The following is a 24,289-nucleotide window of genomic DNA, read 5'->3' as shown; positions in this document are numbered from 1 at the left end:
AGGCAACGCCGGGATGACGGCTGCACTCAACCAGTGAAAACGGGGAAATTATGAATGCCACTAGATCTTCGACGCGGCTGTTGAAAATTTGAAGCTGCAGCAGTACAACGAAAGAGAATGAACTTCCAGGAAAATCTGCTTGGAGGGAATATTTTACAGCAGAGCTGCTACGGCCTCGGTTTGCCGTGTGTCGAATATGGAAAGTTGTCGTCATCATGAACCGGAACGCGCTCTCTTCGTGCTCTTCTTCATCGCCTTCCTCTTCCGCGTCTGCTTCACTCGCAGAACAGTGCGCCGATTTGTCCGGCGTAGGATGCAACTCTAATGGGCGAGAGAAAGAGTATAGAGAGAGAGAGAAAGAAAGAGAGATAGAGAGAAATAAAGATACAGAAAGAGCGAAATTCTTGGCGAGGCGGGACTCGAACTCGCGTCCCGACGTTCCGACGGCGAGCGTCGTAATCACTCGGCTATCCATGCACATTAGCAGAGCATAGCATAGCCTTGTATAGTATAGTATAGCAAGAGGATAAGAAAGGGAAGTAAGGGTTAGGAGAACAGATCTGAGGGTGAGGAGGAGGAAAATGAGGATGGGAGAACTACTACACAGAGAGAGAGAGTAATAATGATGTAGAAAGAGAGACAGAGAAATAGATAGAATGAAAGGGATGAAAGAGTGAAAAAAGAAGGCGAGGGAACGATTACAGAGAGAGAAAGAAAAAAGTAAGGCATCGAAAGAAAAGAGAAAGAAAGGGAATAAAGACGGAGAAGCATATAGACATATACAGAAATAGATAGAAAGACACAGACTCAAAAAACAAAAAAAAATTTTAAAAAGAGAGCATGTAGAGCCATTTATAGTACAGTATAGCAAGGGGTGGCAAAGAGACAGGTGAGAGGGTAACCACTTAGCCAAGCCAGGGCCAGCTAGGTGCCCACCAGCTCTACTGTTACCCAGCCTTGCACAAGCGGCGCTATTTTATTTTATTTTACTTCCCAACGTGAATGGTTTATCACGTAACTAGTATGAGGGCTTTGGTGTAGCGCTACTGCCCCATGCCCCCTATACCTGCGTTTTCAAAATGTATTTGCTGTCATGTGATTTACTGACGTGTAAACGTCAAGTAACAACGAATTACGTGCAGCCGAACAAGCATGCCGCAGTGTTGCTGGTCACGCGACCTGAGCTTGCGCTCGCCAGGTTCTTGGCTGGTTGACGCCCGGCATTCCGTGATGCTCGCCCCTGACGTCCCCCCATCGTTCCTTGACATTTATACGTCCATCAATTACGTTATAATGGTTTTACCTGCATGATGCAGAAGGCCATTATAAGATGCAATAGAAATTTTCTGAAGAGATCTGTTCTTCATAACAACGCAATATAATGAGCAATTATGTATAAAACTTCTCCACCCCATGGAGTTCTATGGGCGAGAATAAGGCACATAATCCCAATGGGCCATCGCTACTGTCGACAGCACCATCGCCTACTGCCAAGTCACCAACTGAATTGGGTCTATGTCATGTTGTGTATCTGTGCGTGTACAAAAAATGACGCCTCTATGTTAAAAACTACAGATGAGCCAGCCAGAACTATTAGCCAGCCCTCTATTATTCCTGTTTGCAGAAATAGAGCTAAAATGTGTGTTATACACCTAGCGCGCCCGCGTCACGGCGTCTCAGTGCCCGCGCGCCACAGGTGATGGAATGTCTCTACAATGAATATCGACCCAGGAACTGCTAAAATAAGCATTGAAAGTTTTATAAGAGCACAGTTTGCGTGGGTTAAACATGAGCGAGGCACACCGTTTGTTGAGGTTGGCAATCCTAATGTATACATCACACAATCAGCAAGTGCAAACAACGTGCCTCAACCACCCTCGGCAATCAACGAAATAGTTCAGGCATTTGTGGTCATGGTTCTCTAACGCCAATTGTGATTTCGATGTTGGCATTCGTTCCTTACAACAATGACATAAACGTTACTTATGAACTACGATGACTCCACATGCCATAGTCTTGCATTGCTCGACGCCGCAGCAGAATGCTGTGCCTAATATTCACATCACCGCACTGTAGCGTGCTTTTCTCTTTGGATAATACTTACGTCTGTATTATGACATGAGTTCCGGTGTTATGACGGCCCATAAGATAATCGTTTTGGACATCACAGTGTAGTGGACGTGCCTGGTGAGCCCACGATATCCACACTATTCAGTTTACGCAAAAGCGTCGATACACCTCGTAATGCTTGGCTCAAAGCCAAATAATGCGACATGAGGCGGCTCCTCAATGATTCCTTAGCATGACATGAATTACCGCGAAGCGTGGTATCTGCCGGAATTTTTCTGTGTTATTTTTGTTCTTTTGCAGTACGGCGAGTGAATGGTTTGGTCAAGTCAGCTGCGAATTCAAGTATAATACAAAATTACACAACGAACTGACACAAAAGATAGAGACCTCAAACAACACACGCTAAATAAAACGATAAAAGAACTGTTATTAAGTTCTAATAATAACATCTGGAGGTTCACGCACCAAAACCACGATATAATTATGAGGCACGCCACAGTGGAGTGCTCCGAAAATTTCGACCATCTGGTGCTCTTTAACGTGCACTGACGTCACACAGCGTCTATGGCATTTCGCCTCCATCGAAACGCGACCGCCGCGGCCGGGATCGAACCCACGCGTTTCGGGTCGGCAGCCGAGCACCGTAACCACTATACCACCGCGGCGGATACCTCTTATACGAAGTATCCTTATCATTGCTTCTAAGATAACAGCTTAGTTACAACTGCCGCATTATGTGGTTGTTTTTCCTCAATTTTAGCACGTTGCGGCAATAAAGACGTATAGAGCCGCGGTAGCACCACGTCATCGTACCGTCACAATGTACGGAAGGTGTTCAAGTTCAAGACTGTTCATTCGGCCTTGAGCTTACACCGACGGGATCGCTGCCCAGGTTGATCGATGTCTTTCACGTGGCCGTGTGTGAAAGCTGGTAGCGTGTACGGTTCAACTCACCCAGTGGGAGCACACGCGTCGATGACTGGCGGACGGCAGAAGAAGTCCACAGGACAGGGTTGCGGATTCGAGAAAACAGGTGGGCCATGGTATATGCCCTGGCTTTCTTGTGACTGCACGACATCCCGATGCAGTGCATTATTTAATTTATTTATTAAGGCGAAAAACTGAAATGCCTCACCGAACGCGGAGATTGACCGGCGACCCTCGACGGCGTCCACACGAGTCATGCAAAATGTCATCATCACGTGATGAAAATAAAAAAAAACTCGTAGGGCTTTTATTCAGTCTACTCGAAGTCAAAATCCATCTTCTACTTTGTTTTATGAATTCATCTATTGAACCTCCCGCCACCCCCTCCGACAGCTTTCTGCAACTAACGTGATTTGCACTGCCTCCAAGATCGGAGGCATTGTAAGCTTTCTGCACCACATCTGGTTTCGCCATGCCTCCGTGATCGGCTACCTTTGACCAAGCGACGGTGTCATGATGACGTCCCAAATTTTGGAGATTTTTGACGTCAAGTAGTGACGTCATCACGTGATGATTATTTTTTGCATCCCTCGTGTTGACGCCGGTCAATTTTCGGCGTCAACACGAGTGATGCGAAAAATCATCATCGCGTGATGGCGTCACCATAATACGTCATCATGAAGTCATGTCGTCAAAATTTGTGACGTCACTTTGACGTCATATAACGTGACGTCTCATGAAGACGTATTCACTTCGTCAAAGATGGGCCGATCACGCAGGCAGTGCTAAACCACGTTAGGTGCAGAAAGCTTTCGGAGGCGGCGGGGGAGGGGGGGATCAGTACATTGACTGAGAAGAAGAAGTTAGCTTTGCCCTCGAGTCGTCTTGGGCCCCTGTGAGTTCTGCCACAGTGCCAGGAAATGAATTTCCCGGCACTGTGGCAATAAAGACATAACAGGAATCGTTGAGGTTTTACGTCCCAAAACCACGATATCATTAAGGCACACCGTAGTGGAGGGCACCGGAAATTTCGATTATCTGCTTTTCTTTAACGCACACTTAAATCTAAGTACACGTGCCTCTACCGTTTCACCTCCATTGAAATCCTACCGTCGTTGCCGGGATTCGATCCTGCGACCTTCGGTTCAGCAGTTGAGCACAGTAATCACTAGACCACCGCGGCGCGAAATGAAGACATATAGAGCCGCGATAGCACCACACCATCGTACCGGACACGTGAACGAGAAGCCAAGAATGTCGTCACAGTGCACGGAAGGTGTTCAAGTTCAATTGGACCTTGAGCTTACGCCGACGGGATCGTTGCCCAGGTTGACCGAGGCCTCATGGGCCGTGTGTGAGCTGCTGGCGAGGACGGTTCAACTCACCAGTATCAGCACACGAGTTCATGATGGCGATTGCGGAAGAAGTCCAGGATAGGGCACGCGGCTTTGAGAGAAAAGGTGGACCATATTCCCTGCGCTCTCTTGCGACTGCACGACATCCCGATACAGTTCCTCATCGTAGGCTTAGTGACAGAAGCTTCTGCTTCTTTTCACCAGAGCAGCCTAGATATTGCGCATTACTAGATGGGAAGTTCAGGTAGCTTTTTCCAACCACAGTGTGGACACGAAAATTGCAATACGTATCTATATATTTCATATATATATTCTATATATATATATATTCTATATATTTCAACTTATCGAAGTTGAAAGCTTCAGGCAGATCTTAAGCATGCGGAAATTGATGTTGTGAATCATACAGCTTGAGCTTGCTCGACGCTTAGGTTTGAGCGAAGTGTCACGACGCTGATCGGCAAGTCCATTGTGTTCTTGTGAGTTGGGATTTTCAGTGGTCCTAAGCGTACGAGGGGTGTCCAAAATTGTTAATTTTAATAAAGAAGTCGTAGATGCATTTACATAAAACTTTTTGTGCATAATCCCTGTCATTGTCATGCATGCTTGTGCAAACATTATATCTTTGCCTCAAGTAGTTCTTTTTCCACATGCTGTAGATGACATCAGCCTGCATGACGAACGAAGTTGAAGCGCGAAGTGTTATAAAGTTCATCCATTTGAAGGGCAACAACTGACGCCAAATCTACGACAAAACGAGAGCTGTCTATGGGGATGAAAGCCCATCATATGACATGGTTGTGAGGTGGAAGAGGAACTTTCAAAGTGGTCACGCGTCCCTGACAGACGAGCCACGATTGGGTAGACCCTCAATCAAGGGTGATCTTGCCATGGTGAAGAAAGTAGAGTCCGTTATTCTCGACGGCAGAAGACCGACCATGGAAATAGTGATGGCGGAGACTGGATTAAGTTAAGAAATGCGTGGAGGATCAGTGGTGGGGAACTGCACGGGAATAAGGTGTCTGCACTCTGAGTACCTCTCGTGTTGACACCTCTTCAAGAACTCGCTGCGACTTTTCACAGAAAAAATTGACACTATTGGAGCGGAACCATCCATAGTCGTCGCCCATCAGTTAGGCTATGAACTTTTGCAGCATCCACCTTATTCGCCTGATCTGGCGCCAAGCGGCGTCTTCCTCTTTCCCAAGATGAAGAAACCACTTCGTGGTCGGCAATTGAACGACACAGAGTATGTCATTTTCGAAGTTGAACAGTGCTTTTCGAGCAAAGCGGAGGACTTCTACAAAGAGGGCTTGAAACAGGTGAAGAAACGCTGGCGAATATATGTGACTCTGCACGGAGACTACGTTGACAAGAACTAACTTTGACCACTGCAAGTGACTATTGTACGTTTTTTTTTTTATTTCATGGGGACAATTAAGACATTCGGATACCCCCTCGCACGTCTTCACAGCCAAAAGGAAGAGAATGAGCTGCCGTTGATTGATAAGAAAGAAAAACGGTTCGACGCGCCGCCATTCAGGCTACGCCACAATTCATCATCATCACCAGTTCCAGCGGCCTGGCCATGACTTTCTTTATGGCCGTGTTGGTGCGGACGCTTTATTAGCCTCTACAGCAGAGGACAGCCATGACCCTCCAAAGCCGCGATCTGTCGTGATCTTATGCGGATTTTTGCGTTTAGAACAAGAAAGCGTCCTAGCCGCAAACTGAATACCCTTCGCAGCATACGTTTTTGGATCACGATGCACCCCTGTGAACATTTTGATAATGTGAGCACCATAAACCAGCGCTTTCCATCATTAGTACTTGTAGTGAGCGCACTAAATGACCTTACGACGCAATCGTCGAAGGTTGCTCCTCAAGCTTACGCTGTGGCTGTGCTGCGTGTTCCGGGCAGGCCAGAAGTTTTTTATCTTTTTTTTTGGCGCTGCTCCCCTTAAAACATTGAACGTGACCGTGCATTCTAAGCACGCCTTCGGATTCACTCCTCTAAGTGTGGGGATCTATTTGTACAACTTATTATTAAAGTCTGTGTTCCTCGTCACCAAATGCCACATCCTCTTTCGCCCACAAATAGACCAGGGGACGGCCGTTCTCGTGGTCGTCTAAGACTAGGGCGGACTAGGTAACCGCGAAACAGTAGATAGAATGTTTAAATGCACAATATCTCTTATGCCTTTGATGCCAGTATAGAGCTTTATTCTATGCCACATTTCTCAGCGCCTCAAGAAAACTTTGACGTAACAATAAACGAATCAGTATTACCGGACTCCTATCCTATATTTAATTCTCTAGTATTGTTTGTACAAGAGGAGCAAGTTTTATTGCCGCGACCCTGCCTTATTTTGTTCTAACGGGCTTCCAGCATACACCTTCTGGTCAAGCAGTCCGCGCTTAGTAAAGCAAAACGCTCAGTTTCCTTGGAATTCTCACGGAATACGAAGAAAAGAGCGAGCATTTACGTACCCTATTTTCTGCGCATGTAGACAGATTACTGCACATACAAAGGATGCAGTGCGTGATACATGCCAGACGCGCTAAATCTTCATATTTTGCAGCTCTGTAAAGGAGAAAATGTGCCAATATTGGTCGTCTCCACTACGCAGGTACATATCTTCGACGGGAATTTCTAGCGACGATGAGGCAGGCCAGTGCCTTGAGGATTGGATTGACTACGAATTGGGGCGCACGAAATTCCAGGACAGCGCCGACTCGAGAGTGGAGTGGTTCAGGTAAGCATGCAGCTTCGCGCCCTATCTTTTTAAAGATAAGTCGTTTCCTTGTAAAACTCCAGCCAGCTGTTATACTTCCTGAAAGCTTGCAACACGCACGTACTAGGGTAGACTAAGTCAACCGATGAATTTTTCTAGTATACGACTGGTGCTGAAAATGAACTACAATTTCAACGCAGTCGTGCACCCAAATGAGTACGCAAGACATGCCCCAATGCCCATTATTCGAACAACAATTCAATGTGAACAACTGTAACTACGCATGCTCAGACCATTGAGCAGTTCGTGAACAGCAGTCCAAAGCTGGAATCCCTCCCACGCTTCCATCATGACTATACGATGCTTTAAGAATATATATTCTCCTAGATCCTATGCGATAAGTTCAGGAAAGTAGCGATTTTTTATTTGGGTTTAGTCCTGCCTGTAGTGTTATCGGTTCACTGGAGAATACGGCGCAGTCATGGCATGAGCGCCTGTCAAGCCCGCAGTAAGACAACCGGTCGCCGCTGAACCCAAACAACTAACTTTATACTACTCCGTACATCTAGGAGGGGGGCGTCACCCATTAGCACAATAGTAGCGACCTCTACATCTCCCCCCTTTCCGCACGTTCGGCAGTCATAAGTTCAGACGGTCCGGTGGGACCACGCGTCGGCCACTACGCGTGCACACAACACCATCGCGACCACCAACACCACTATCACGATCACCACCGTCACCACCATCACCACCAACACGATCACCAGCCCGTCCCGAGTCGCTCGTCGTTACCGTGGTACTTGGAGGACCTTGAGATGGGTGAGCTACTTGCGGCTGTGGCTCGGTTGCTTCTGATGAAGCTTGTGGTGGCAACGATGATGCTGGAACAAAGGGGACAAGGTGACACTTGTTACGCTGCAAGATACCACCTTGTCCTGTTTCTATTATGTAGCTCCTAGGTCTCTGTGCTGGGCTTAGCACAGTTCCCTTTACATTTTCTGGCCGCACCCAGACTTGTTGTCCTACAGGAAGCTGCATTTGATGCCTGGCCCGATGACGCCGATTGCAGTTCCTTTCCTGCTTTCTTTGGTAGGATGCGTTCCTCGACGCTACTTCGTCTTTTGGTGGCACGCTTGGATGTAGCAATTCTTCCTTCTTAGGGACTTTGGTCCTTAGCCGACGACCCATCAAGAGCTGAGCTGGGCTAAAACCGTTGACGCCTGGGGTATCCCTGTAACACAGAAGAGCCATGTGAGGGTCTTTTGCCTTGGTGAAGAGTTTTTTACCGTCCTGACCATTCTCTCCACTTCCCCATTTGACCGGGCGTAGTGGGGACTGCTTGTCGTATGGACAAAGCCATACGAGGAAGCGAACGTCGCGAAGTCTCGTGACGAGAATGGCGGGCCATTGTCAGACCGAATTTCCTCCGGTATCCCATGGCGGGCGAACATGCTCTTTAGCACATCCACGACAACTTGCGCAGTTGTGCTCCTCAAAGTTATCACCTCTGGGTACCTGGAGTAGTAATCAACTACCAGGAGGAAAGTTTGCCCACAGAAGTGAAATAGGTCCATGCCGAGAAGTTGCCACTGACGATCCGGGAGAGGTGTCGGTACAAGTGGCTCAGCGAAGTTAACTCGTGTGAGAGCGCATGTCTCACAGTTGGCGACCAGAGAGGTAATGTCATTGGAGATGCCAGGCCACCATACTGAATCTCGCGCCAAGGCTTTGCTTCTGTGATAGCCTTGATGTCCCTCGTGTAGTAGTGCCAAGACTGTAGATCGAAGGGACGATGGGATCACCAAACAGGTACCTTTTAGCAGTACGCCGTCGCAAACAGAAAGCTGATAGATCACCGAGGAATACTTGGAGATGTGCAATGGCAGCTTGTTTTTCCGAGGCCACCCTCGCTGACAGAAGGAGATTAATGTAGTGCATTCACCATCCGAAGTTTGTGCTCGACGAACTTCCTGCACATTTAGGGGCAAAACTTCAAACGTGGCAGCCACTGTTTCTGCAACATAGAGCTCGATCACATCAGGGGTTGTGCGAGCCACAGTTTCTGTGGTAAGGATTTGCACAGCATCCGCGGAAGATTCACTCGGATTGCTGATGCGAGAGAGAGAGTATCCGCTGTAGCCAAAAGCTTACCAGGCACATGAAGTACCTTAAATTGATAAGGCATTGCTTTAATCCGCAGCCTTTGTATTCTAGGAGGCAACATGTCGAGCTCCATCTTACAAAAAAGAGAGACGAGGGGTAGGTGATCTGTCTCAATATCCAGTGGGATGCCACGCACAAATTCGTCGAAGCTCCAGAGAGCCCAGGTTATAGCCAATCCTTCCTTTTCAGTTTGGCTATATCTCTGCTCCGTCTTCGTCATTGCTCAGGAAGCAAAAGCGACAGGACGGCGCTCGCCTGATGGCTGCGTCTGCAGCAGGACTGCCCCAAGTCCAAATGAACTAGCATCAGCTGAGACAGTGGTGGCATACGACAGATTGTACTTGGCCATACACCTATCGGATGACAGTATCTCCTTCACCCGGACAATTGCGGCCTCTTGTTCGTGCTCCCAAGTCCAGCTTGAAGACTTGTTGAGGAAGGCTCTGATTGGAGCGGTTATTTCAGAGATCTGTGGCAACAACCTAGCTAGATGATTGATCATCCTGAGAAGACGCCTGACGTCTGCAACGTCTTTTGGAGCTTCTATGGTCTTGATGGCTGCTACCTTGGCTGGGTCCGGCTGGATGCCTTGAACGGACACGATTACTCCAAGGAACGGCACTTCCGACACACCGAATAAGCAATTGTTCTTGTTCAGCGTGACCCCAGCCTCAGCAAGACGGGACAGAGCCTGGTTCAGTCGGACCTCATGTTCCTCTCTAGTGCGTCCGAAAACGAGTATATCATCGATCATATTGGCTACCCCTTCCTGTCCTTCAAAAATTCTGGCCATCTGCTTCTGAAAATGCTCGGGCGCTGAGGTTATACCAAATGGAAGGCGGCAGAAGCAGTACCGGCCAAAAGGGGTTATAAAGGTCGTGAGCTCTTCAGAGTCCATAGTCAGCTTCACTTGGTGGAAACTCGCTGTGGCGTCCAGCTTGGAGAACACCGTTGCGTCTCCGATAAGCCCGAGGACTTGTTCAACCGTTGGGAGGATGTGGCGTTCTCGAAGTACGACTTCATTCAGCCGGGTTAAGTCAACATAAAGACGGTAATCTCCTGACGCTTTAGGAACCACTACCAGCCCAGAAAACCACGGCGTTGGATGTCGACGCGGCGGAATCACTCCGTCACTTTCGAGCTTGTTGAGCTCGCGCCTCACGGTTTCGTGTAGCGGAATGGGAATGCGACGAGGCACGCTGAGGGAGAATGGTGTAGCACCAGGCTTCAGGCAGATTCGATATTCCTCCTTGAGAGTGCCAAGTCCGCGGAACAGGTCGGCTGAAGTGATGCCTCAGGTGCCTGCACGCCGCCAAGGAATTTCACAACATCGAGGGCTGTATAGCCGGAAGTCCCAGAAGAGGGACAGTGAGCGATTCAATGACAAAGAGTCGCTGCAAGGACGTCTTCCGGTGCCAACGAAGTTGGGCTGTATATGAACCGAGTACCCGCAATGGTTGACCTCCAGGACCGGTAAGTACAGTGTCAACCTTGTCCAGCTTGGCTGGAAGCTTGGGGAAGTCTTCGGGTATAGCAGAGACTTCGGCGCCAGAGTCAACTTTAAATTGCATCGTGTAGTCGTCCACAGTGACGTCCACTAATAAAGACTTGACCCCCGCTTCAACGGTGCTCATGTGAATGGAGCCGACTTTTTGCTTCGATTTCCGCGAGCGACAAACTTCCGCGAAGTGCCCCTTCTTTTTGCAAAAGTTGCAGAGCGAGCTGCGTGCCGGCATTGTGTTCGAGGATGAGCCGCGCGGCCACAAAATCCGCAGGTGGGCTTGTCTGCGTTCTGATCACGGTGTAGTTCTGATGCTCGAAAGAAGGCTTCGCGTTCCGGTGATGTCGAGCGGACTTCTGCATCTTTGTAGCGTCCATCTGCAAAGCGTTGAGACTATTATACTTGCTCCAGCTTGCGACTGCCGCTTATCTTTTTCCGCATCTTCCGCCTGGCGTGCTTGCGTCCAAGCCTCTTTGAGAGTGAGTTTAGCGTTTCGGCAGAGCTGGTCTGAAAGACGCGAGTCGCGCAAGCCGACGACGAATCTGTCACGTACTAGCCTTTCTTCAACTTGCACTGAAGGATAGGCGCAGCGTTTCACCATCCTGCATAACTCGGCATAGTATCCGTCAACGCTCTCGCCTGGCTGCTGTACGCGTCTGTGAAAACGTGACGACTCGTATAGTTCGTTCCTTGGATGCACGAAATGCTCTGTGAAACGGTCTACCACAGTCTCCTAGGAAGTGAGGGACGCCGCATCGAGCGAAAATGTGTCGAGGAGCGGACGCGCTTCGGAGCCCATGCAATATAAGAGCGAGCGCACCTGTGTTTCCTCCGGTGCATTTTTGAGACCCGAGATGGCTGCGTAGTCCTCGAAGCGACTTTTCCATGTCGGCCAGGTCCCAGCGTTGACGCCCATCTACTTCGAGCTGGACTGCTCGGTAGGCATGATACGGACGATGGGTAAGCGCGACGTCGGTGCTCGACCACTTCTGACACCATCTAGTGTTATCGGTTCACTCGAGAATACGACGCAGTCATGGCATGAACGCCTGTCAAGCCCGCAGTAAGACAACCGGTCGCCGCTGAACGCAAACAACTAACTTTATTCTACTCCGTACATCTAGGAGGGGGCGCCACCCATTGGCACAATAGTAGCGACCTCTACACTGCCAAAGGCCGCGAATGAAAAAAACGAGCCCAGATCCGTAGGAGTAAAACGAGTGTTTAGACATCAGCCACTTAGCTTCACCGACGACATCTGTGAAATGCTATATTATGATTGCGGTATTCGGTTTTTGGTGTTCTTCTGCAAAACGTGCGTAATATGATTTGAAGAATATTCGAAAACTTGGCAAAACTCGCTCGACTCTTTTAAAGTTCTTGCCAAATGATACAAAAGTCGCACATATATAACCGATACAACTGACAGTCAATGCGATTTCAAATGATTACTGATCGCATCAGGTCCCCCAATGACAGACATGCGCGAAGTAAAAGCCTAAATGTTCGCATCGTGCCGACTTCGTTTCAATAAAGAGTATGAAAACTCCAAAAAATTATTTGTACTCATTGCACACAATCTTTAGTGCAAAAAATCATTCGATCCTCAAACGATTAGGGTAGAGGTGCTGCCCCTCGACGTCACTGTCTCGCTTACATAAAAGAAACAGTAATCACTTCCTTTTCTAGTATTCCTTCGATGCTATTATCTATATTGTACCGTGGTTGTGACGGTGAAGAAAGCAATTCAGCTGGTAAAGATGAAACTCCTTATTAAGCGAATCTGTGCCCAGGAAAAGAATGACACTCAAAGTGCAACATGTCAGCGCACACAATCGTCAGTCGTAGAATAAGCTTCCTATCAGTGAAAGGCGTCGGCTGTTTTACATGACATATCGAACCTTCCAGCGTTATTGCTGGAGCTCACGTTAGATCTAGAAAAAACTTGGTTACTCGTGGCCTGCACGTAATCTTCGTAAAGGCAGTCTGAAAGAATCGCGAAGTTTCTATGCATTTAGGCGCGGCCTGCGACGAGTAGTGGTAGCAGTTATTGCGAGTGAAACCCGATCGCACCAAATAGATCCGGCGATATGTCTGAACCTGGAGTCACCTTTTGCGTAGGTGAGGTATATCGAGGCTGGTAGCCAACTGCTACGTAGACCAACTTCAGTGGTTGCGCTTATCGTATCCGTAGACTACCGGGGCGTATGTGGTCCTTTGTGACTTAGTAGTTATGGAGTTTGCTTGCGCAAGGGGAAACTGTGTCCTCTTTATATGAGATATTTTCTGGCGTACTCGTGGTTGTTGTTGGTTTGCATTACCAAGGGCACCCATTTCAATTCTATTGAGGGGTGTGCAGTAGTGATGTGCTTCGTCCTGGCTGGGACGACAATGCCTTACCGTAGATGTTGAAATTCAAGCCACAGTCGCGCGAGGTTGCCGTGTTCGTCACGTTCGATGTACCACAAGGTGCCATGTTTTCATTAACGAGGCCGTCGCTTACGTCGATGTTGGCCGTGATTCTGTATGGCTTGCCGATGGTCAGGAAAATCGAGGCCGGCAGGCCACCCATGTCGCTGCGTTCATCTTGGCCACCTTGGTCAGGAATCCCTATGTGACTACCTGCTCGTTTCTTACAGCCAGTTATGTACCAAATAACGGGAATGACATAACACGTTTCTCGAGGCAAACGTGCGTTATAGCGGTCGACTGTCCGCATTGCTGTAGTGTAGATGTATGCCGTCGGGCACTTAAGCGGCGGCTCATGTTGCGTGACACAAAAGCGGCACTCAGTCAATCTGACGTCATACTCGGTCAGCATGAGGCCATCCGCCCAGCCTCAAGAGAAATGAGAGAACGCTGCGTCATTCTGGCGGACCACGTGGACGAGTGGATGGCAGTCGAGCGTTCTTCCAGGGGTGTTCGATCTTCAGTCCTTCATTACCTTACGGTTCAATATCTATGTTCGCGGTTGCTGTGTTGATTGAGAGTGTAAATCACCTGTGGCACATACCTGCATAACATGAACTGTAGTATGCGGGTATGGTACCACAGGTGAGTGAAGGAAAGGGTTCATGTCGTACGCGACAGGCGTTTTTTCGTTATTCATGTCATGACCAGTGAATCTGATCCCATGCTATGCCAATTTTGGTACAAGTTATGGAGACGACCAGGAAAGCGCACAGACGTAGTGCGGTCGACAGACAGACAGACAGTAATTACTCAAGTTAATAGCGTGGCTGCGGAAGCATGAAGACGTACGAGTATAGATAGATAGATAGATAGATAGTAGATAGATAGATAGATGATAGATAGATAGATAGATAGATAGACTAGATAGATAGATGAAGATAGATAGATAAGAGATAGATAGATAGATAGATAGATAGATAGATAGATAGATAGATAGATAGATAGATAGATAGGTAGATAGATAGATAGATAGATAGATAGATAGATAGATAGATAGATAGATAGATAGATAGATAGATTAGATGATAGATAGATAGATAGATAGGATAGATAGATAGATAGATAGATAGATAAAGATAGATAGATAGATAGATAGATAAAACGGCCAAAGTGGTGCCTGAGGTTTGCTAAGAAATGCTTCGCATTCAAACTGGCTTAATAAGCGCGTGTGGCAATATCATAAAAGTAGTGGTAATGATTCCAGACGTTTGCGCGGACCACTTCAGGACATTGCTACTGCGTCATGAGTTCATGTTGCGTTGTGTTGCATTTTGTGTTTACTGCTACACTCGTATCTCACGCGCGTTCTTATTGAAGCCGTAGTCTTTGAGTGTGAATTAATTAGTTAATTAATTCAAATCTGCGCTTAGACGAACAGAATGCCATCGTCGAAAAAAGTCAGCAGAGTTTGAAGTTCTCCTGAAAGCAAATGCGACCAAGACAGGAGAGTATAAAACACTAAATTGAAATGACACGTATTATTAGGATAAACAGGGCTAGCTGGTTCAGAGAGCTACAGTTAATTTCTTTCCCCTTTCCTTTATCCTCTACTATCTTCAATACTAGTTAAGGAGAGAAGGTGTTTGAGCTTTGAATCAGCGCCCCTCGATTACTCGAGTGCACGTGGTAGCGCGAAGGAAGAGCCGTTGTCCGGTAAAGAGATGCTTTATTGCAGCACTTAGGCATCTGCCCCGGTCGAAGCCCAAACCTCCGCTCCTTCTCACATCAGACAAAAAGTTCCCCAACAAGCCAGTCACACGTGGGGGTTCACATCACCACAACCAATAGCAGAAACACTTCATGACAGACACAGCATTGGTAAAAAATTACACCATCTCCTACCCAAGGGAACCATGTGGGGATGCGAAGCAGCGCATGGGTCAACTTAAAGTTCCGTTCATCATGGGCACCTTGACCGATGTTAACGCGTCCTTGCAAGTGGAGTACACCATGAATTCACTGTAGCTGCTGTTGCTGTACTCGTCCCGAACTCTTGTTGGAGCACGCCACGCGGGTTCATCGCGCATCTGCAGAATCTCATTCCCCGACGCCATCACGTGATTGCTGAGAGAGTGTAGGAGAGATGGCCACAGCGTCTACCCAGCCCCTTAGACAGGTCCGAAGCGCTAGCGCATGCCAGCGCGCTCTGACTAGGATACAACGCGTTGGTTCATCGCGCGTCTGCAGAAACTCGTTCCCCGACGCCATCACATGATTGCTGAAACAGTGTAAGGGGGAGAGGCCACAGCGTCTTACCCAGCCCTTACGCAGGCCCGAACGCGCTAGCGCGTGCCAGCACACATGGTTTACCTGCGTTACGCGAAGCTAGGCAGCATACGGCAGCCCGGGCCCTAAAGTGCTCTGCACGTATCATCATCAAGGCGGTCGAAGAACAAGAGGAAGAAGACTTCTCCTGGGCGCGAGCGCGCGCTCAATATGTTACAGATGGCTATGCTAGGTAGTAGAAAGCGGACGGTCGCCAGTGGACGGACACAACCCCGAGCAAAAGCTGCTTCGCATCTAAAAGGTGCAGACAACCGAAACACCGCATCCCTTCTCTATCCTTATCTGCACTTGCTTCAATGATGAATATTTGCTAATAGGTCAGTTTTCTGCCCTTCTATGAACAAAGCACCGTCTTTCAACTGACTTTTAGTTAACGCCGTGAAAGGGCGAGCTAGTATAGGTTCATATAATAAGGCAGCGCAATATAGAGCCGACACAGTGCTGGTAGTCAGCGGCCGTGCTCTTCTTGTCTTCCTCTCGTTCCTTCGGGATGCCATACAATGTCATTTTTATCTTCAACTGACAGTATAGACCGATTAGACACCTTGTAACAGCTACTTGTGGTAAACGTATGCCTAAATTAAAGGGACGATATGAAGCGGGAAAGGTCGGTTATATTGAATGCGCCGTGTTGTGCATGGCGGCCCTGAGCGTGGTGTCCGTTCACGCACGGCAGGTGGCCGTTTCGCCCACCACCAGGCGTATCCTGGCCTGCCGGCTCGGCTTCATGGACGACCAGGAAGGCGCGGAGGAGGACGGCGGTGGGTGCGCAGCCCTCGGAGAACAGCGAGGCCCAGATGGTGGCCGAGCTGCGGGACGCCCAGAGGGAGACGCGAGAGCTCACCGCCACGCTCGAGCAGCAGTACAGGGAGGCCGACGAGGAGGTGAAACGAGCGTTCGAGGCGTCTCCCCTAAGCAATACAAGGTGAGCCATAACCAAGGTTGCTTCTTTTAGGTCGTCGGCCAAAAACTCTTTGTTATGATACTACATAAGATCTGTTTTCCGCACTAACTACGGTAGGGTAGCAGACCGGTTTTCCTAAACTGGTTAACCTCCCTGCCTTTCCTTTTCTAATATTTCTTCTCTCTTCGTGTCACGCTTACCACTTTACTAAAACAACTTTTATCAAACAATGGTGGAAATCTCACATTCTTCTTGCTTAAAATTTTCGTGCGTGGAATGGGTTTATGGCAGCTAGTGCATTGTGTGCTCTGGTGCTTTAGCGCCGATTCTATACCGCAAATGCAGCCTTATAACTACACAATCCTTCACGTAACCTACAACCGTCCCGCGCCGTCTGCTGCCTTCAGCCAACATACTTCCAAATGAAATCTATTTTTCAGTGAATGCATTGTTTCTATTTAGTGCTCGAGCCGTGTGATGTGATTTAATGCAATATATTCTTACGATTACATCATAACATTTCTTAGCGGAATGTCTTGCTACACTGATCATTGTTCTGTCATAAATATAACATTTACTTTTGTCATTTATTGAAATGAGTCAATGTAAAAAATGTACGTACTATACAGTAATTTAAATTTAAGTGCTTTCTAATTGTAGACAAAAGGAAGACGAAATCATATGTCAAGTACTAAAGACGTCATAGGTTCACTAAAGCCAACGAAAACAAAAAAAAACGAGTACAAGGAAGCACTATATAAAGATTCGATATACATTATACAAGTAAATAACTTAGATCAGAAACCTGCAAGTTGATTTTTCAAAATAGTGAGAGTCAACCACAATACGCGAAAGACTGCTTAATAAAATGTAGACTGCCCTGCCGCTAAATATAAAACACTCTTTGTAAGACTCGCGAGTGTGGCACTTTGCTGAGATGAGCCGAGCGTTTCCATGTTTGCTAAGCAACGCACGGAGGGCGTTTAAAGCACCCTTCTTTTGACGTGTCGCACAGGTTCACTTTCCTCACGCAATGTTGAGGAAGACTTTCAAGCATCTTGGAAAGGAGACGAGCGAATGCGCCGCCCTCTTCTGGCCGAACTCAAGCAGATCGACCACAAGTTCGAGTCAAAGATCAAGGACATTGACAAGGCTCACAAACTTGAGTGAGTGAGACGAAACCACTTGAGAACTGATTTTCAGTCGATGCTAGCACAACATTCGTCTTCATGACGTCAGCCAGCCGTACAGCTAGCTCACACTTTGAGCTGCGCCTTAAAGCTAAATCATTTCGCTCTCAGTCTATTTCGTACGGTAAGTGTGGTCAGGGAAAAGCTAAGCTTCCAAGCTAGAACTCTTCATTTTGTAACAGTAAACTTGTTAGGAACTTCTGGTGAGAACAGCTCTCTACGACTGCTAACCATGCTGTTTCCTGGTGTAAAGCTTGAAACACAAGAAGAGACCGACGAGCGCCATGGAATAATTGCTTAGCAGTATAGACACCAACTAGTCCAGGAACGAGTTCTTGTAGAGCTCTCTACGAGTTCCTCTTATGATTTTTTATCATGAATGACTTTGTAGTTGACCGTCTTTTTCCGCCGTCTTTAATCTGCTGTGACGATGCAGAGAGGAGCGGCCGACTGGAGCGCAGACGACTATGCCGGTGTGAACCACGTGCTCGAGCAATACCCGAGCAACTTAGGAATCCGGAGGGCACTGATAATGGACTGGCTACGCCGACACTTTCAAGAAGCGCTCCATCTTGGACATCGTGAGTTTGCAGCTACCTTTATTTCTTTATTCATTCATTTATTTGTCTATCTATCTATTTATATATTTATTTTACTTCTCACACCAGCAGCAAAGCTGGGACATCCACTCTGACAAAGAAATACAGCCAGTACAAGAAACTAATTAATTGCCGGCAAATATTTATGACAAACCGCTACAGGTATATAGAACTCAAATCAGAACAAAACATCGAGAGCAAAAAATAAAAGAGCGTACGAAAAAAAAAACAGAGACTACAATTTACTTGTTAGAGTATATTTCCAACAGATGGAATATCAGAGGTATCAACCGATTCCCTCGGTAGAGCGTCCCATGCTTCAATCGTGCGTGTGTAAAAGTGCGTGTGTTAAATGTGTTGTTTCAACACGTGTAGGTACATGTTTTCTCACTATGGACATTCTTTCTTGAAAAATAGCGCAATGCGCTTAAATACAAGTTTTGTTTTGCTTTGTTTTTTTCAACGCCTCCTGCAACTTGTAAACAGGCATACTCGTCGGTATCCACTTCCGCAACGATTCGTCCCGACCAGACCAGATATTGTGAGACTCTCGACAGTAGTCCAGTGTGCATCCGACAATGTCCACGTTCAGAAATGTTTGTATGATCATTGGGGGAGGACTATGCAAATGTTATACTTTTCCCGTTCCTCTCTTTTTCCTCCTGCAGCTCCCCCCACCCCCATAGGCAAGTATGCCCACGAATCGGTGCAAGTTCAAACTTGCATTAATAAGAAGTGCTCGGCACTAGCCTTCTCCGCAGTGCTGGCGCTATAGTTTGCGCAGGAGGCCTGCACCGTAGACATCTACGCCGCGCCGTGTTGAGACATGAATGGCAATCTTCACTTTTGTAAAGGCGTAGTTAGTACGTCCTTGTCCTCCAGAACGGTCCATGGGCGATTCGATAGTGCTAAATACACTGCGTTAAAGCCCGAAGAACAATATACATATTACAAAGCGCTCGTAGCCGCGTACCTGCCTGCCGAAGCTCCAAACTGCAAACCTTCACTGCTTGCTTTACTGCGCAGTCGACGTACATGACGTGGTGCCAAAATCAGCGCTACCACCGGGACAAGGTGCAGTCATGCTTGCAGGAATGGGAGCGCACACGTGTTCAGTGGCTTGCGAAGGCAAAGCAGGTGATGAGCACACGGAACGGCCCTGGCACAACGGCTGCGTCTAGTGGTCCACCACAACGGAGGAGGACGGTGCACAACGTCACACTACCACCTGCTCCGTCGCTACAAAAGAAGGTAATCATCCGGGTGGAAGATCCCCGCAGTTCCATGGCCTTGCATCCTTTCTTTTCTATTTTAAAGCATTGAAGTGAATTGAATTTTCTAAATAACGCATTGAATTGAATTGAATTGAATTGAAACTCGGAATTTGAAAAAAGTGCTGTCAATGAAAAGCGAAGAAGTTTCCTGACGAACACTTCAGCCTTCATACTACGAAGGTTCAACTGTTCAATAGCCACTAGTTCAAGTTGTTAGCCGACATTATTAGCACTAACCGACAGTAACTGACAGCTAGCCAACATTATTCACTATATGCTAACATTAAATAAGACTAGCTGACGGTCAGCGAACAATAGCGAAAGCTAGTCGACAAACATAAGCGAACAGTCAGCCGCCACCAGCCAACATTGGCAAGCACCAGCGAAAACTTAATGACGATTAGGCAACTTTGTCCAGTACTATCCAACAGTTAGCCAACAACAGCAAGCATTGGCGAACACTCGCTGACATTTAGCCAATGTTATCCACTAACAACAGTTTTCTTCCTTTTCCACATACGACGCCTGCAGCCGAACCGTCTGCCACCGATCGAGCAAGAGCTGAAGGAACAGAGGGCGCCACGTCCAAGGGCGCGTGTTCGCATTGCGCCGGCGCCCACCACCATCTCGTCTTCCTCGGCACCTCCGCTCAGCGCTGTGACCGGCCTCAACAGTACCGCGGCTGCGGCTAGATCCAAGGCTGAGCAGCTCCAACACGCTGAGCGACAGGTCTTGGAGGAGCGGAACCGGGAGTGGCGCTTGCGCTCGCTGTCCACGGTGCGAGAGATAGAAGTTCTGCGCATGCGCCGCAAGCAGTCTATCGCCGTCGCAGGTGTGGACGAAGCGCCCGAAGAACAGGAACTGGCCAAGGTGCAACGAAGGCTCAACCTGGAAAGGTATGCACAGCTGCATGGCATATGTGTTGTAAAAATTGGCGAAGACTAATCAGCATTTACAGCCACAAATAAGTTTCGCGTGATATGGCGAGAGATCTTCCACTACAGGCATAACAGCGACCGTCGCTTCTACAGCCTTAAAGATATGTAACCTCTATTCTGCATCATAATTAGAAGAAAAGCACAACTTGCACTACTGACGCAAGGCTGGAACCAACTGCGGAGCTAGTGTTCGTCCTAGCTTTTTCTAAGTTTTTGCTAGTGATACCAAGCTTTTGCTAGAGATGCTAAGTTTTTGCTAGTACTTCTAAGTATGGCTAGGCTTGGGTATCCTTCTTCGGTTTCGGTCGGTTCCCACCACACTACGCACGTGTCACGTGTTTTTGGCGAGGAACGTGTCACGTGACTAGCTCTTACGTGATGTGATTTTAGACACGTGACTAGCTCTACATGATGTTAATCACGTTACTAGTTACGTGATTTTGGTCATGCGACTAGATGTTACGTGATTTTTGTCACATGACTAGATGTCTCGTGTTGCCTGATTTTAGTCACGTGACTAGCTGGTACGTGCTTTTGGCAGAAACATGTCACGTGACTAGCTGCTACATGAGTTTAGTCACGTGCATAGTTACGTGGTTTATGGCGGGAGCATGTCACGTGACTAGCTGCTATGCGATGTTACGTGATTTTTAGTTTGTGACTAGACGTTACGTGATTTTACTCTTGTGAGTAGCTGTTTGGGGATGTTTCGTGATTTTCGTCACGAGACTAGTTACGTAATGTTACGTGATTAAGTCACCTGAGTAGGTGTTCCGTGATGTTACGTGATTTAGTCACGTGACTAGATTTACGCGATGTTGCGTAATTTTTAATCACGTAACTAGTTGTTACGTGATGCTACGTAATTTAGTCACGTGACTAGTTACGTGATGTTACATGATTTTTAGTCACGTGGCATACACGCCCATCATAGTTATTGAATTCCACAGCCGGACAAATCAGCGCACGTGTTGTGGCAGCGAAGCAGAAGATGAAGAAGAGGAGGAAGCGAGGGCGTGCCGGTTCATTTCTGTTCGCACCAGCCGGCGCAACGGAAAGCTTTAACGGCTTCACTGTTAAAAATTCATCAGGTCACTGTTCATGGTACGCGGATATAACAGACTGCAGGTGTTCGCTACACTGACACAAAATGTTCAGAAAGTGAATAATATTTTTCAAATAACCCTCCACAACAACGGTTTTGTCCGCAATCGGTTACCTTGTCGGTCTATCGAATATATCAATCGATATTTCTTCCACAACAGTTGCATCGCGAACAAAGCACAATAAAATTTATGCTTTTAAGGGACACTAACGAGGAAACCAATTTTTCTCTTATTAGTACGCCACTCTTTCACAGTACTAAAATCACCACGCTTGCCGCGAGAACACGCCTCGTGAGCGAGAAAACGTGCAAAAAAAAAAAATGCGGGTGGCGACGCCACTTCAAATTTCCGCACCAATCACTATGTTGTCATAGATTTTGACGGCGTCTACTAGGGGCTACGTAGTTCTAATCGGTAAAAATGAAGTACATTGTCTTCTGAGGGGGCCAGAGACTTAGCATACCAAGTTTCGGGAAATTTCGTTGAGGCAATGTCGCCAAAATACGAAAATGCACTTTGAATTCCGTGAAGTGATGCGCGGAGATTTCGGCGCGAAATTTAAAAATGAGACTTTCACCTGATTTTCTCCTCTGTTTTTAAAGCTATGATGGTGAAATTGACATTACAGTTTTCAGGGTAAACTTTATCAATTTAAACTGATTCATTGTTCCACTTTAGTGTCCCTTCAACGAATTCAGGTGCTGGACTCCCATATCGAACACTGGCGAACACCAGCAGCCATAGAATAAAAGGCATTGCTTAATTAACAAAATGCAGCATCATAAAATTATGCGCAAACAGCCCGCGCACGAAATGAAGGTATGCGCATACATAAAAAGAATAGAGCACGCTCCGGTTAAAAAATGAAATCGTGTAAATGAAATTTTTAAGAGATATATACATATAAAATATAAACATATAAATTTATAGACCTTATAAATTTTCAGAATATTTTATTCGCCAAGTTTTGCACTCTCGGAAAGAAACAAGTACGGCAACATGCGTTTACATAATATTTTGTTTGAGCTTGCGTTGTAGAAAAGCTAACTTAACACCTCGCATCTGCTGCAATCTCTCCTGAGGTTCCGCGCTATAATTTCCTTTTCTTCTTCAGGAATTTTGACCGAGTTCTCCGGAGATAGAAAATGTTCAGCACGCATCAACACTATCCAGGAAAAACTGTATCCCACAGTTCATGTTATGTTTTTTTTCAATCACTCTTGTAAGAACTTTCATGTCTGAAATGTAACAGGCTATTTTTGGAATTTGAAAGTTCTTTAGTGACCCATACTGGGGCGAATGAGAAGGCTCCATGATTTTTAAGAATATAGCAATGGTCTTGTTACCGAATGCACTGCACTTGACATCTGTTTCTACTTGTGTAACAAATAGCGCATTCCTGTTATTAGTGTTTTCCTGAATACTCAGCACACAGCTTCTGAGATTTGCTTTCTTGTGTTCTGTTTTTCAAGGGTGAAAGTTTCGTCAAGAACTGGCCATGAAGAAACAGCGTGACCGTTTGAGAGCCGAGCAGAAGAAGCAGGAACAGGCGAGGCTAGAAAAACTCAAAGTACAGGCAAGTGGATTGTGTTCAACCTGTTCACCTTTTTTTTTTTCTATAAACTCATACATGCACAGTTGCCCTTTTCTTAGTGAAACTGTAATTGTTCGCAGTGAATTATCCAGTTCAAGCAAACTGGCTGCGGTTATCAAATACTTTGCGAAGCGCTTTCTAACTGCCCTCAACGTGAGTTTTTCACTATGTATAAATTACATTGTTCGAGGCATATGTTCTTCCTGTAGTTATTACTAGATGTACCACTTAATTTTATGTGCTACAGAGAATATACTGCAGATTACTCAGTCAAGGTGAAGTTAGTTGTAAGCACACGGTGCTTTAGTTTGCACACTGGCAAAACGCTGAGCAAAATAAACCGAAAGCAAACCGTTATATTGAACCTCTCGATTGTTTTTATGATTTTTGTGACATTTGCCGAAGATTATGGGCCTACCCAGAGTTAGAAAAGACGTTTTGATCACATAATTTGCCTTCCAATAATTGTGAATGTTATGTCTTAACTCCCTAAACTGCATATCGGCATTTAGGACGCTTAAAGCGCGCCTCCATCAGCGTTCAGAAGAGATAGACAGCTTCGTAATTCATCCACGACGTGCCTTCGGTATTTTTGCAGTGACAAGGCAATGGCACTAAGATTGGATGGTAGATTAGTCTGTACTGGACGCAAAAAAAAGCACCAGTTCATTTTTGTCAGTCTTCGTATAGCAGTGCTGACTACACACACACAATAACAAATGTTCGCATATACAACTTCCCCTATAAATGCAGTACCCAATTTTCACACTTGGCCGAAACGTCTCCAGTGGCGTGAACGCCAGCCAGTAATCTAAAAACTATGTACGCTACAGCCCTCTGCTGACAATGAGCTGAAGCAATGCATTCGTGATACTTACTGCGAACACCTCTAAGATGTCTTTTTCTTGGAGTGGGGTTCAGTAGAAAGTACGACACAGATGCGATGAACATCACATTGTGGTAGTATTACTCTTTCTTACTGAGCGCAGATTCGCAGATGCCACGAACGTACATAGTAACAGTATCTAAGAACAGTTTCAGCAAAATAAGCTTTCGCTCGTAATTTCACGAATAACCTACACATGTCCTGTTTCCTGGCGTAAAGATCGTAAAAAGCTTTCTTGTGACACGCATGCGACAGGACATTCACTCCACGTTGTCAACTTTGAGGCTTT

The sequence above is a fragment of the Rhipicephalus sanguineus genome, chromosome 3, assembly GCF_013339695.2.
Source record: "Rhipicephalus sanguineus isolate Rsan-2018 chromosome 3, BIME_Rsan_1.4, whole genome shotgun sequence".
Classification (NCBI taxonomy): Eukaryota; Metazoa; Arthropoda; class Arachnida; order Ixodida; family Ixodidae; genus Rhipicephalus; species Rhipicephalus sanguineus.
The sequence above is the reverse complement of the archived record's forward strand: the minus strand, read 5'-3'. Positions refer to the sequence as shown.